This window comes from Adiantum capillus-veneris, chromosome 7 (assembly GCF_014529385.1).
Source record: "Adiantum capillus-veneris isolate H3 chromosome 7, ASM1452938v2, whole genome shotgun sequence".
NCBI classification, from domain to species: Eukaryota; Viridiplantae; Streptophyta; class Polypodiopsida; order Polypodiales; family Pteridaceae; genus Adiantum; species Adiantum capillus-veneris.
In genome coordinates this window covers 54,780,047-54,791,466 of record NC_140937.1, presented here as the reverse complement: position 1 = coordinate 54,791,466, position 11,420 = coordinate 54,780,047, and positions in this window count along the sequence as shown.

Below are 11,420 nucleotides of genomic sequence, written 5' to 3'. Positions count from 1 at the left end.
AAAACCAATAGGTTTTAGTAAATTTGTGCTTTGTAGGTATCCTAGGGGGTAGATAAGCCTACAAGGGGCAAAAAAAAGCCTGGCCACAAGGGCGCACAAATGGCCCATCCATCAGTTTTGGATGGGCCATTTGCGCGCCCTTGTGGCCAGGCTTTTTTTTGCCCCTAGTAGGCTAATCTACCCCCTAGGATACCTACAAAGCACAAATTTATTGCAATGGATTGGTTTTGTATCATTCATTTAGATGCACCTTATAGGTTTATCTACCCTCAAGCGTACTTAAAAAGCACAAATTTACTGAAATTGACTGCAATTACATACAGAACTTGAAATTACAAAGTCATTTCATTACAAAGATAATAGACACAGTAGACACAACTGTTGATCATATTGTCATTGGAAAGTCAAATCATTACAAAGATAAGGGTGTGCAATACAAAAAGAGGGGTAACTTCGCCTAATGCTCGAAGTCTCGTCGCAATCGACGTGCAAGCTGCATATCTTTTGGCTGTATTGTCACTCGCTTTGCATGTATGGCGCATAGGTTGGTATCTTCCAACACCGAAATGATGTGGGCCTCTGCAGCTTCTTGAATAGCCTCTAGCGCTATTGCTTGCATTCTATACTGATTTCCATAGCTTTGAAGCACCTCCTTCACAGTGCGAGCAAAGGGGGCGCGTCGAATCAAAAGCTCCGTCGTCTTCTGGTAGTAGCGGATTTCTGCAAATGCCCTTGCTATTTTTCGGCGCCGCTGCGGTTGTCTTGGGGGCACTTGTGTTGGGGTATAAAGCCCAATGTGGTCGCCCAGGTAAGTGGGCGGGCCACCAGGTATGTACACATATTCTTTTGTAAAAACCTAATAAGAACTCACTATGCTCTACACATTACAGTAGAGCGAGTTCACCATATCGTCGTGCTCTTCTTCTCGCACTCTCTCTCGCATCGCACTTCCGCTCGTTACATTACATTTGTTGGCGAGCGGCGTTTAGGCTTCTTGAAAAAATTAGACTTGCGCTTGTTTACATGCTTAGGGGCTGGTTCTGCAGCCTCTTCTGATTCTTCCTCTTCCCTTGGTTGCCGATCTTGTCGTGTGGGGAGAGCTCCATGGCCTCCAGGCAATGTCTTCCCCCCAACGGCCACCCGGTGTGTGCGCGGTATTTTTTCTCGCAGCCATGGTGGCTCACTCTCTGATTCAGTGTCTGTATATAACACCCGAGTCCTGGATGGTCTGCTTGTGATTGGTGGCGCGACGGTTTCTCCCTATCGGACTCTGTTGTTTGCTGGCCCTCTTCTTCTCTCCAGCGCTGGGCACGTTGCTTCATTCTCCTTCTAGGTGTTATATCTTGAGGAGGTGGAGATTCAACAGTCCTCGATGACTCTCATGCCCTACCACCATGCCCACTACCAGATGAGTTTCTGGAACGGCCAGGCGTTCGTGGCCGTTTTCTTGTGCCTTTAAGCCATGACGACTTCTCACATCCTTGGAGGGTGTTTTTGTTGGCAGGTGGATGCTCTTTCGCGGTTTGTTTGGTGCGCGCCATTTTGTTGGTAAGAGCTCACCTGTTCTTAAGAAATGAGTGGTTTATGAGAGCATGCAATATTTATAAGGGCCCATTTAAAAAGGGCCCTGTTCACACTATTTTTTTTTTTTAAAGTATTATTTTTTAAATAAACATGTCGCTAAGAGTTGGACCTTGCGTTCACGTTTAGTGACTCACGCAGTATCCACTTTGATCCTTGTCGCACTCTGCATCGCCGCCATGCAGCATGCTTGGCGGGACCTTGCGACATTTGCCACTTGTTGCTATGCTCTTGACGACTCCATTTCCACACTTCAATAGCAATCTTGGATTGTCACGCACGCTCCATTGTGAACTTACGAGCAAATGTTTTGCGATAAAACCAATTGAACATCTCCTCCAAATAATTGGATTGCACCATTCCACCACCATGTCGAGTATTTTTGAAGTACACTCCCCTTGCTCGATAATGGGACTTCTCCATGCCTTGAGTGCTAAAAATTTCAAGCGATCCATACTTGTGCATAAAAAATGCACCATGCGCAAACAAGATATGCTGTTCACATGAGTAAACGATCCACATTATTAAATAAAAACAATCCCTTGTAATGAATACACCATGTAAAATGACTTACCATGTAATGTGTGATGTTATTTTCACCCCAAGAAAGGGTGAAGACCTTGGTAAAATCCGCCAAGGCTTCTTGAAATGATTGGCGTTGTTCTTCTGTTGTGCTATTAAGGCCCATAAACATGACCATTTTATCAAAATGTGCCCAAACTTGCTTGCGCTTGTTTGCAAGCTCTCCATTTGAATCATTGTCGGTAGTGGCTTTGCATAACTCCTTCCAAAGATCCCAAAGGTTACCTACCTGCTGGTTGGAGCTGTTTTGAGCATCATATCGACTTGGCTTTCCTTGGGAAACTTTCTTCAAAAAGTGTCTAGCTTTTTGTCCACTCATTGACACTTGCTGAGCAATTTCATGGGCCTCCCCTGTGTTTTTACCAGCAACGATAGGCACATTTCCACCGTGACAGCCAATGGAATTCAAGAGTATCTCCACTCTTTCGATCGCTTCCTGAGACTTTTCCAACGGTTTCATTGTGAAAGCATAGTCAATGTGGAGTTCCAATAGCCTATCAAAAATGCGCATGAATGCGTGTAATGTACAAAAATGTACATTCGATAGAGGAAATCGAAAGATTGGATTCCAAGCGTGGTCCTTTTGATCACGGTCTGGGGCATTGAGCATGGGACATCTCAGAATAGACGCTTCCCATTCTCTACCTTCATCTCCGACATCACGACAATCTAACCCTTGTTCTCCATGCCCTTGCCATGGAAGCATGGAACCGGCCTTTGCAGTGCTCTTATGTGATTTGTTTCCATTAGGTTTGTACCCTTGAGTGCAAAATGGACAAGGCATGAGAGAAGAAGCCCCTTGTTTGCAGCCAAGCAAACACTTTATGGTCTTCAAATTCCCACCTAAGTGCCACTCCACATCATAACTACCAAAACCCTCAATCTCCAACTTCTGACCTGCAATTTGGGAGTGTATTACTTCTGTGATCCATGGAGTTCTCTCAAAAATCCATGAAAGTACTCCATTGGTCTCTTTGGGCACCTCAATAGCACCCAACCACCAAATGTCTTTCTCTGATTGCACACTAAAAGATGGGGTGGGAGATGGCTCGATTGAATCCCTTCGCTTGGTTTGCATAAGGGCCTCGTTCATTAGAGTGACACTTAGCCTCTCTAACCTTCGGCCTTTCACTATTTGACACTCATCAAGTTTCAGCACAAAAGCGACTTTTGTGCCAAGCACTACAAAATAAATAGTGCTAAGACCTTAAACTTCAGAGTTATAATAAGAATAATACCAAAGAAAAAAGTAAAGTGTGTCAACTTCTTCAGGTAACTCGTAAAATCTAAGCATGGCTTCTTGAAGCCTTCTAAGATCCACGAAAATATTGTTCCACATTGTGTAAGGAAAGCCCTTCTCCGAAGGTCGTATGGATTGTTTCTTACCTTTTCCCCTTGTCTTTGTTGCGCACGAAGCATAAAGGGAAGTTGGCATTGTGTCCTCAATGTGTAGGTATGTCCCAATGTGGGAGAACACATCTTCGTTTGTGGCCTTCTTTGCGAGCTTGACCTTGTGAGGAACGGGAAATAGGTTTTCCACAATGCTATGTTCTTTGAGGGCATCCTTTAGGAGTTGGAAAATAGCATGATAGGCTTTGGTGCTGATTCCAGCCTCATCACAAGCTTGTTGAACGTCATCATCACTAACCACATTTCTTAATTTACGCATAAGGTCCTTGGTGACTGCATCCTTAATGTGCTTACCACCAGGTGATTGTAAGATAGAAATCACGTCCTGGGTATTGAGACAGCTAGTGAGAAGGTTGACTCGATCATCTTGGCTTGTTCCACCGCATGCCTCCTGGATGAAGTTTCTAGCAACAAATAAACATAAATGTTAGAAAATAGTGTGAAGTAAGAATGCATCATGCAAGTAAAGACCAAATCACCTTGTGGCTGTAACTCGTCGTTTGCGTGCTCCTCCCGAATGTGCAAGAGTTTCAATGGATGAATACATGCGTTTGCGTTCCCTTGCACCAAGGGGTGTTTCTTTCAAGTATGTGATGGTGTTGGTAAGCTTCTGGATGTGGGACTCCTTTTCTTGCATTTGTTGTTCAAGAGTTTTAACTACCCTCTCCGAAGAGGCAACACTCTCTTGTAATGCCGTCGTCTTGAGGTGAAGAGCTTGACATTCGTGCATCCACATATGCAAAGAAGCACATGCACCCATACACAACCGCTTGCAATAGCCTAACAAACCTGCTTCTCCCCCAAGAAATTGAAGAAATGTGGAAAGGCTATTAAATGGTGGATGGAAGCGGCTTATAGGATCGTAAGGGTACAAATGGCCATCCACCCAAATGTCAACATTGGTCTCACAAGCGGTGCGATGTTCCTATGATGACTTTTGATCACCTTCACTAGTGGTCTTCGGTGCAAATGCTGTGGGTAAGCGAATATGTATGCTTTTGGTGTGCGGAGTACGTGGTGGTGGAAGCAAACCATTTGTGATGTCCGTGAGCACCATGGAAGCTATTGCATGAGGAAGCAAATGATGAAAAGATAGAGGGGGAAGGATAGAGAGGTTGAGGAAGATGGGAGGAGAGAAGGAGGGAGGGGGGGGAGGGAGAGATTGGGGAGGAGGAGGAAAGTAGGGGCAGGGAGGGAGAGGAGAGGAGAGGGAGAGAGAGAGAGGAGGGAGGAGGGAGGAGAGAGGAGGAGGAGAGAACAAAATATTTATTACTTTTTGGGGGAAAAGAGTTTTGAAAAAATGGACTTTCTAAGCTTGTGGGTTAAAAAATGGGTCAAAAAATGATTTTTGGATATGTATATACGTTGGGAGGGAGTTTTAAGTTAGAAACAAGTAAAAATGATTATTTTTTTTAAAAGTCAAATTTTGTCTCTTTGTGACCCACGTTTTTGCTGATGTGGACACACCCCTATGCTTCCTTCACTTTAAAAAAAGCTAGAGAGAGAAAGTAACCCTTTAGGTCCACATCCTACATTTGTCTAAAAAAAAGGCTTGAAAAGCCTACTCAAAACTACCTTCTTCAATGCCCTTACCCCCTAAACCCCACACAACATTAGCCTTAATCCCTAAAAATTAGGATTCCTTACAAGGCCCATGCAAGGTTCATATTTCTCCTAATGTTCAGACTTTGGGAGTTGATACTTTGGGAGTTGACAATTTAGCTGTTTTGGAATTCAAATTAACTCTTGACCTCTTTGTGCTTGAGTCAACTTCTTTGAAACCCAAATCTGAGCTGCAAAAACTTGCAACTTTGTGATTTTCTTAGCCATTCTTTCATGCTTTGACGGTTTTTGTAATGGAATTGACCTATTAACTTGAAAGTAGCGGAAATTAATGAGAGTACTTTTGATAAATTACTTTGTGACCATAGCGGGTGAACATAACTGAAGATAACAACATAGGCATAGCAAGTAGTTAACTTGGCATGAACAATAGTTTTGCAAGAGAGAGAATTTAGAGAACATGACAACAATTGAGGACCGGATTTATGTGGAGCCGGTCACCCCTCCAATAGGTATTTGTATTATGATTTCTCCCATTAAGAGATACTTGTTACAATACAATCTTTGTGTTCCTTGTGACCTAGGTGATGCAATGAAGATGGAAATCTTCATGCATCACAAGCATAACATAAACTTTGAAGAAAGCTTTAATTATCCCAAGCCTCATTCCCAAGACCTCAAACACCTTCGAAGGTGGAGAGAGCTAGCAGGGAATGAGGGCAGGGAAGAGGAAGAAGAAACATTTCATAGGAGAAAGAATTAGTTCCTCACTTATCATAACTCTTCTTGATAGCATACATAATAGCATAGTAATCAAGATGGAGAAGATGACAAGATTAAGCATTGAAGCATGCTCTTGGTTGGATTTGCACTCCATAGCCAAGAGTGTTGGTGTAGGCTCTCAACTTCTCAAGGATCATGGAGAAGGAGATGGAGCTCTTGCACTTTGCATAGCACACAATGAGAGCGTGTGTGGGTGAGTATACACCCTAAGCAACCCCCTAGATTTCTTTGGTGAACCCCCCCTTGTAGGTCATGCTTGAGGCTCATTGGACCCCTCCAGGCCTAGCCAATCACAAGCAGGAGGCATTGCAAGCAACAAGGGTAGGCTTGGGACAAGTGTCCCCCTTTCCTCTTTGAGAGAGAGGACTTGATAAATTAAATTTAATCTCATAATTTATCATTGGACCCCTTGGGTGGCCAACCAATTGGCTTCAGGCACACCATGAGGGCAGCATGAGGAGGAGCTTGACAAGTGTCCCTTATGCTTTCTTTGTACCAAGTAGGCCTTGTGTGAATGTGTGGGTGTTCTCTCTCATCCCCACTCATATAGGGCTTGCCCTTTCCTTCGTGGAGGGAGTAGGAAGCACGAGAAGGAGAGAAGTGAGCACTGTTAGCTCACTCTGTGTATTTCATTATCCAAAACTTAAAATTAACTTACAAAAATTGGCTTTTATACCTTAGCCAAGGTTTTCGATGGTCAAAACTAATAATCTGGGAGCTCTAACTAAAGATAGGTAATGACGGTTGATACAATCTAGAAGCTTGTAGCTCTGGCTCATCAATTACAAGGTTTATCCGGAAAATAGGAGTTACAATATTCTCAATTTATCAAAATAAAGTGTTTTTACAATGAGAGCTCCAAAAAATGGTATCTGAGTTAGCTTGCTGCTAACATTACCCCCCTCCTCGCCTGTGTCGTCCCTTGACACAGTCTTATGGGTGTCGTCCCCTGACACAGATTTATGGGCTAAAATAGTCTTCAAGTTGACGGTTGGCGAGGTGGTCTTTAAGTGCATGTAGAGACTTTTTGTATCTGATCTTTCTCTCTTTATCTGGCACCTGCAAAAACTGCATAGTGACTCTATTTTTAAGCTCAATAGCGGACTAGCCTACAAATCTTGAGGTTAGGTTGCTTATCACAAGCCCAAAAAATCTCGTTCGCCAAGTGAAGAACCCTGTGTAGAACGCTTCCTCAAACGCCAAGATATTGTGAGAAGGTAAGAACATACAACGTGCGTAGAAGCCATAGAGGACTTCTTCATAAGGTTGATCACTTAGATCGTAGCATAAACCTTTATTACCCTCAAGGAAAGACATCCACGGGGCTCTTGCTTGCTCTGGATCATGAAAAACTTCGATGTAGGTGAGCAGCATTCGGAAGATTTTATAAAGCATCATTGCACATGATAGATCAAGTAGACTTTTGAAGAATGCCATGGCGCCCGTTAGGATTTTCACCATGTATTCTTCTGTCAGCGGTCCCATTTCTGGAGCTAGATTCTTGGGTAGTTCAGCCATGTTGGACGCTTCTTTGTTATTGCCTCATGTGCTTGCCAAGTCCTTACTCTTGGTACAGGACAAAAAGTGGGATCCTTTTGAAGTGCCACATGTTCTCTTGTGAATAGAATCAGGTATCTTGGATTCTTGTTCGACCAGCTCTGCTTCCACTTGGGGTGGTCTTCATTTGCGCCTTCTACTTGTATGTCTTTATAAAGTCTCTCTTTGACTTGGAGAAACTCCACCTTTATCAAAGGATATGGTAGGGATTGTTGATGCCATTGTGCATTGATATGATTGGGAGTGAGTTGAGTAACATTGACAGAGTGAAGAACTCTCAACTCCCAATCCATCGCTGCATTCCACTGCTCATATGTCTCTTGTGTAATCTTTTCTTTGAGTTCATCTTCCTTAGCTTTTGACAGCTGGACAATTGGCACTTCATCTGCTTCGCTTAATGGTACTCTAAAATCCTCTTCGCCACCTAGCCCTTCTGCTGGCTATGTTTCCATCTCAGCAAAAGAAACTGAGGGGATATCTATATGTGGTTGTTCTGAAGTTCCTGCTTCTTCATGCATTTCTTGTCGTCCATCTCTAAGTGTTGGTTGACTCTTTTAAGCTCGGCTATTTCTTTTAGCAGCTCTTCTTCTCGTTGCACTCTCATTAATGCCAGGTCTTTGCGTTGAGTGTGAGGTCCCCAACCCGCCAATACCAAGATCGGGATGGGATCCTTGACAGGTCTCTAGGTCTGATAAAAATCAGAGTCTCTAAATAAGAAAAATCCAAGGAATAGACCTTTACTATTGACAATGGCTTGGGTTTATAGCCTGAGAAGAAGACCTAGTCCTGTCTCGCAGCAAAAACGGGACAACGTATTAAAAGTCCAAAAAACTATTTCGGCCCTATAACTTCCACAGATTGGGCTAAGGTATCCTCAATCAACGCTTTTTTCCCCCTAACATATGTGAGGGCACAGTCGTTGGTGGACTCCTCTTCCAAGTGAAGAAGTTTTCTAAACATTCTTAGTGCGTAGGGATGGATAGTTACCTGAATAATCAGGTACATCCGTCCATGATTGATAGCCTTAGTAAATCCACACTTACCACCCCGCACTCACACATGATTCATTTTTTTTCTTTTAATTACTATCACATTGTTTTAACATTTAAAATAATGGTTTCTTTTAACTTTTCATCACAGTGATTTCTTCAAAAGACAGCATTGAAAACATTCTTTTAGAAAACAGACATCTTTAAAATTAAGAGAGGGTACTGTCAATCAAAACATTGTCCATAATAACCATGATGAGTACTCTTCTTGTCTCAAGACCACCTAAGGGTGAAAAAAATGGTACCCAGTCCTTATTCACAAACCGGAGTGGATAAACCCCTACCCAAGGTTCCGGGTGCCCATACACCAAACCAGTTGCCCATACAACTGGGCAGCTCCCCTAGGATAAAAAAACGGTATCCTAACTTATGTAGAAACATCAAGACATGACACGGAGTAGAAACTCATTGTTCATGGGGGTAACCGACTTATCCGTGACTGGAAATCCATCATTATCATCAATTTATACCAATGAGTCGGAGGTGTCTTGAGACAAGCTGTCTTAAGGATGATCAATCTTATCTTTCCTAATTCAACCAATTTTAACCCAAACAATTCTTTTCTACATTATAAACAAATGCACGTTGGAAGTTACCTTCCGTTTTTGGTCAATTATTTCTTTTCTGATTCTTACTCACTCCTTACGTATGCAATGCTAACTTAAAAAAGAACTTAAACTATTTAAAGACTTAATTGAATAATAGGAAACCCACTTGGGACTGATCAACCATTTGTTGTTGCATTGGCAAGACTCTCTTCCGTAGGCCTACTACTAGGCCCAGCTTCATCGTCGTGTGACGCTCTAGTTCTTTCTAGAGATCTGCCCTCATCATCAGATGAGGATTGGCTCGAGTCCTTCTAGGTGCCATAACTTCTTATCCATTGATTAACCAACTAGAGCTTTGCTCTCTAGTGATTTCAGCGTAGAGATCCCTCTAGATGAGAGAGAATTTACCAAGGCTCCGAGTCTCCCTGAAATTGTGAAGCAAGGGGTCCTATTTATAGGTTTTTGGCACTCACAAGCTCTCATAGGCTGAAAAAGGCAGTTGCTTGTAGCTCAAGCAGCCCCGAGGCTCAAGATGGTGCCCCCTGCTACTAATTTTGTCTTGGGTAGGTTCCACAGAGCTCCACACAACCCCCCCAGCTTCCAGAATCCATTTCTGCTTTTTTCCCTGATTTTTAATTATTAAACTTGGAAATATCTGCAATTTCTAGAACCTTAGGATAAAAAGTCTTTAGGAGTAATAATTATTGAAACCATTCAATTTTACTTAACTAATTAAATTCATAGTGTAACCTTTCAGAGCCCGTAACTTTTCCAGATTTTATCGGAATTCGGTTCTGAAAAATTCTAACCCTAGTAAAGCTTTGGTTACTGTTCCAAAAATACCAATATTTGCCATAATTGGATCATTCTACAGTGTTCTCAACAACCAAGTTAATTTGATCGGCTTTGTACAATTTCTAAGGTTTCAAAAACTGGAAACCTTACATTGAGACTGCTCCATCTTTAGCTCTAGCTTGATGTCTTTGTTTTTTTTCTCTAACGCTTTGTACACTTCATCTGTCCCTTTGATCGAGGCTACTGAGGCATTCGCTACATCTAACTGCACTTGAATCTTCTGAACTGACAGAGTTGTAGTTAGAATCTTGTTGGTAACCTCTGTCAGCTGTTCATCTTTGGCTTTGTAAGCATCTGTCAACTTCAGAAGAAGTTCACCTAACTCCTCCATCTCCTTTTGTTGTTTGTCTCATGCTAGCTGGTGTTGTTCAGCTTCAGCTTTCAATTCCTGCACTTGTTTTTGTAGATTGATGATGACATTCAATTTGTCTTCTAACTCTCCTTGGAGAGCGTCAATCACCATCTCCAGTTCTTTAGCCTTTGTGCTTCGGCTAAGTGCTGCTGATCGGAGTTTTCTTCATATCCTGCATTTGCCTTGCATATTCATTGACTTGCAGGACTACCTCATCATTGGATTGCCAATCCTTATTTCTTGTGAGCTGCCTAGACGTCTCGGTAGACTCTTGTGACTCTCTCAATGGCGTCGTAGCGGCTGGTTCCCTTGAGGCTGTGGTTGGCCTTCTTCTGTTTTGTCATTGTGAGGCTTCATGGATGCCTCGGCAATTTCGTATTGTGTGGAGGTAGAAGGGGTTTCCTTTGTTTGCTCAAACTTAGTGGTATCCTTTGGTGCAAGACTTGCTGCCCTTTTTGGCTCTGGTTCTTGTGCTTTGGCTTGCTCTTGTGTAGTGGCTTCTTTCTGTTCAAGCTCTATTTCTTTTGTGGGCTCAATTTTTGTGGTTCTGTTTGCTGATGATGGTGGTGGGCTTGTGATCATGTTGTTCTGGAGCAGGTGAAGAAGGTCGGGGAGACATGTCACCTTGTTCATGTTGAGCTTCTCCTTGTGCGGTTGCTTCTTCTGCTCCGCCACCTCTTTAGATTTTTGTTATGCTTCTTGGGCTTCTTTCAGCTTCAATGCTTCTGCCTCCTGATACATTCTTTCCAATAACTCTCTGGGGTCTTCAGCCTCTTTCCTAGAATGGTGCTTTGTTTCTGGTCCTTTCAATTCAATGGATACCCACTTTGTAGGGTCCTTGCCTTGAGCTTGGCGGCTACGTTCATAGGAGTGCTTTTCTCTCTCAAACCTAGCCTGCTTCTATTATGGCTCCTCCTAGTGTGCTGCCACGGCTTTTCTTTTCATCTCTTCCCTTTGAACTCTTGTTTCCTCATTGTCAAAGCTTTCACTACTATGCCATTCTAGAGAGATTTTAGCAGATTCTTCATCGGATTTGTAAGTTCTCTTGGTAGATCTTGTGGCTCGACGGGATGGTTATGCGGACATGATCCATGTGTTCTAATTTGGGGCAGGTAGCAAATTGTCTACCATGCTGATAGC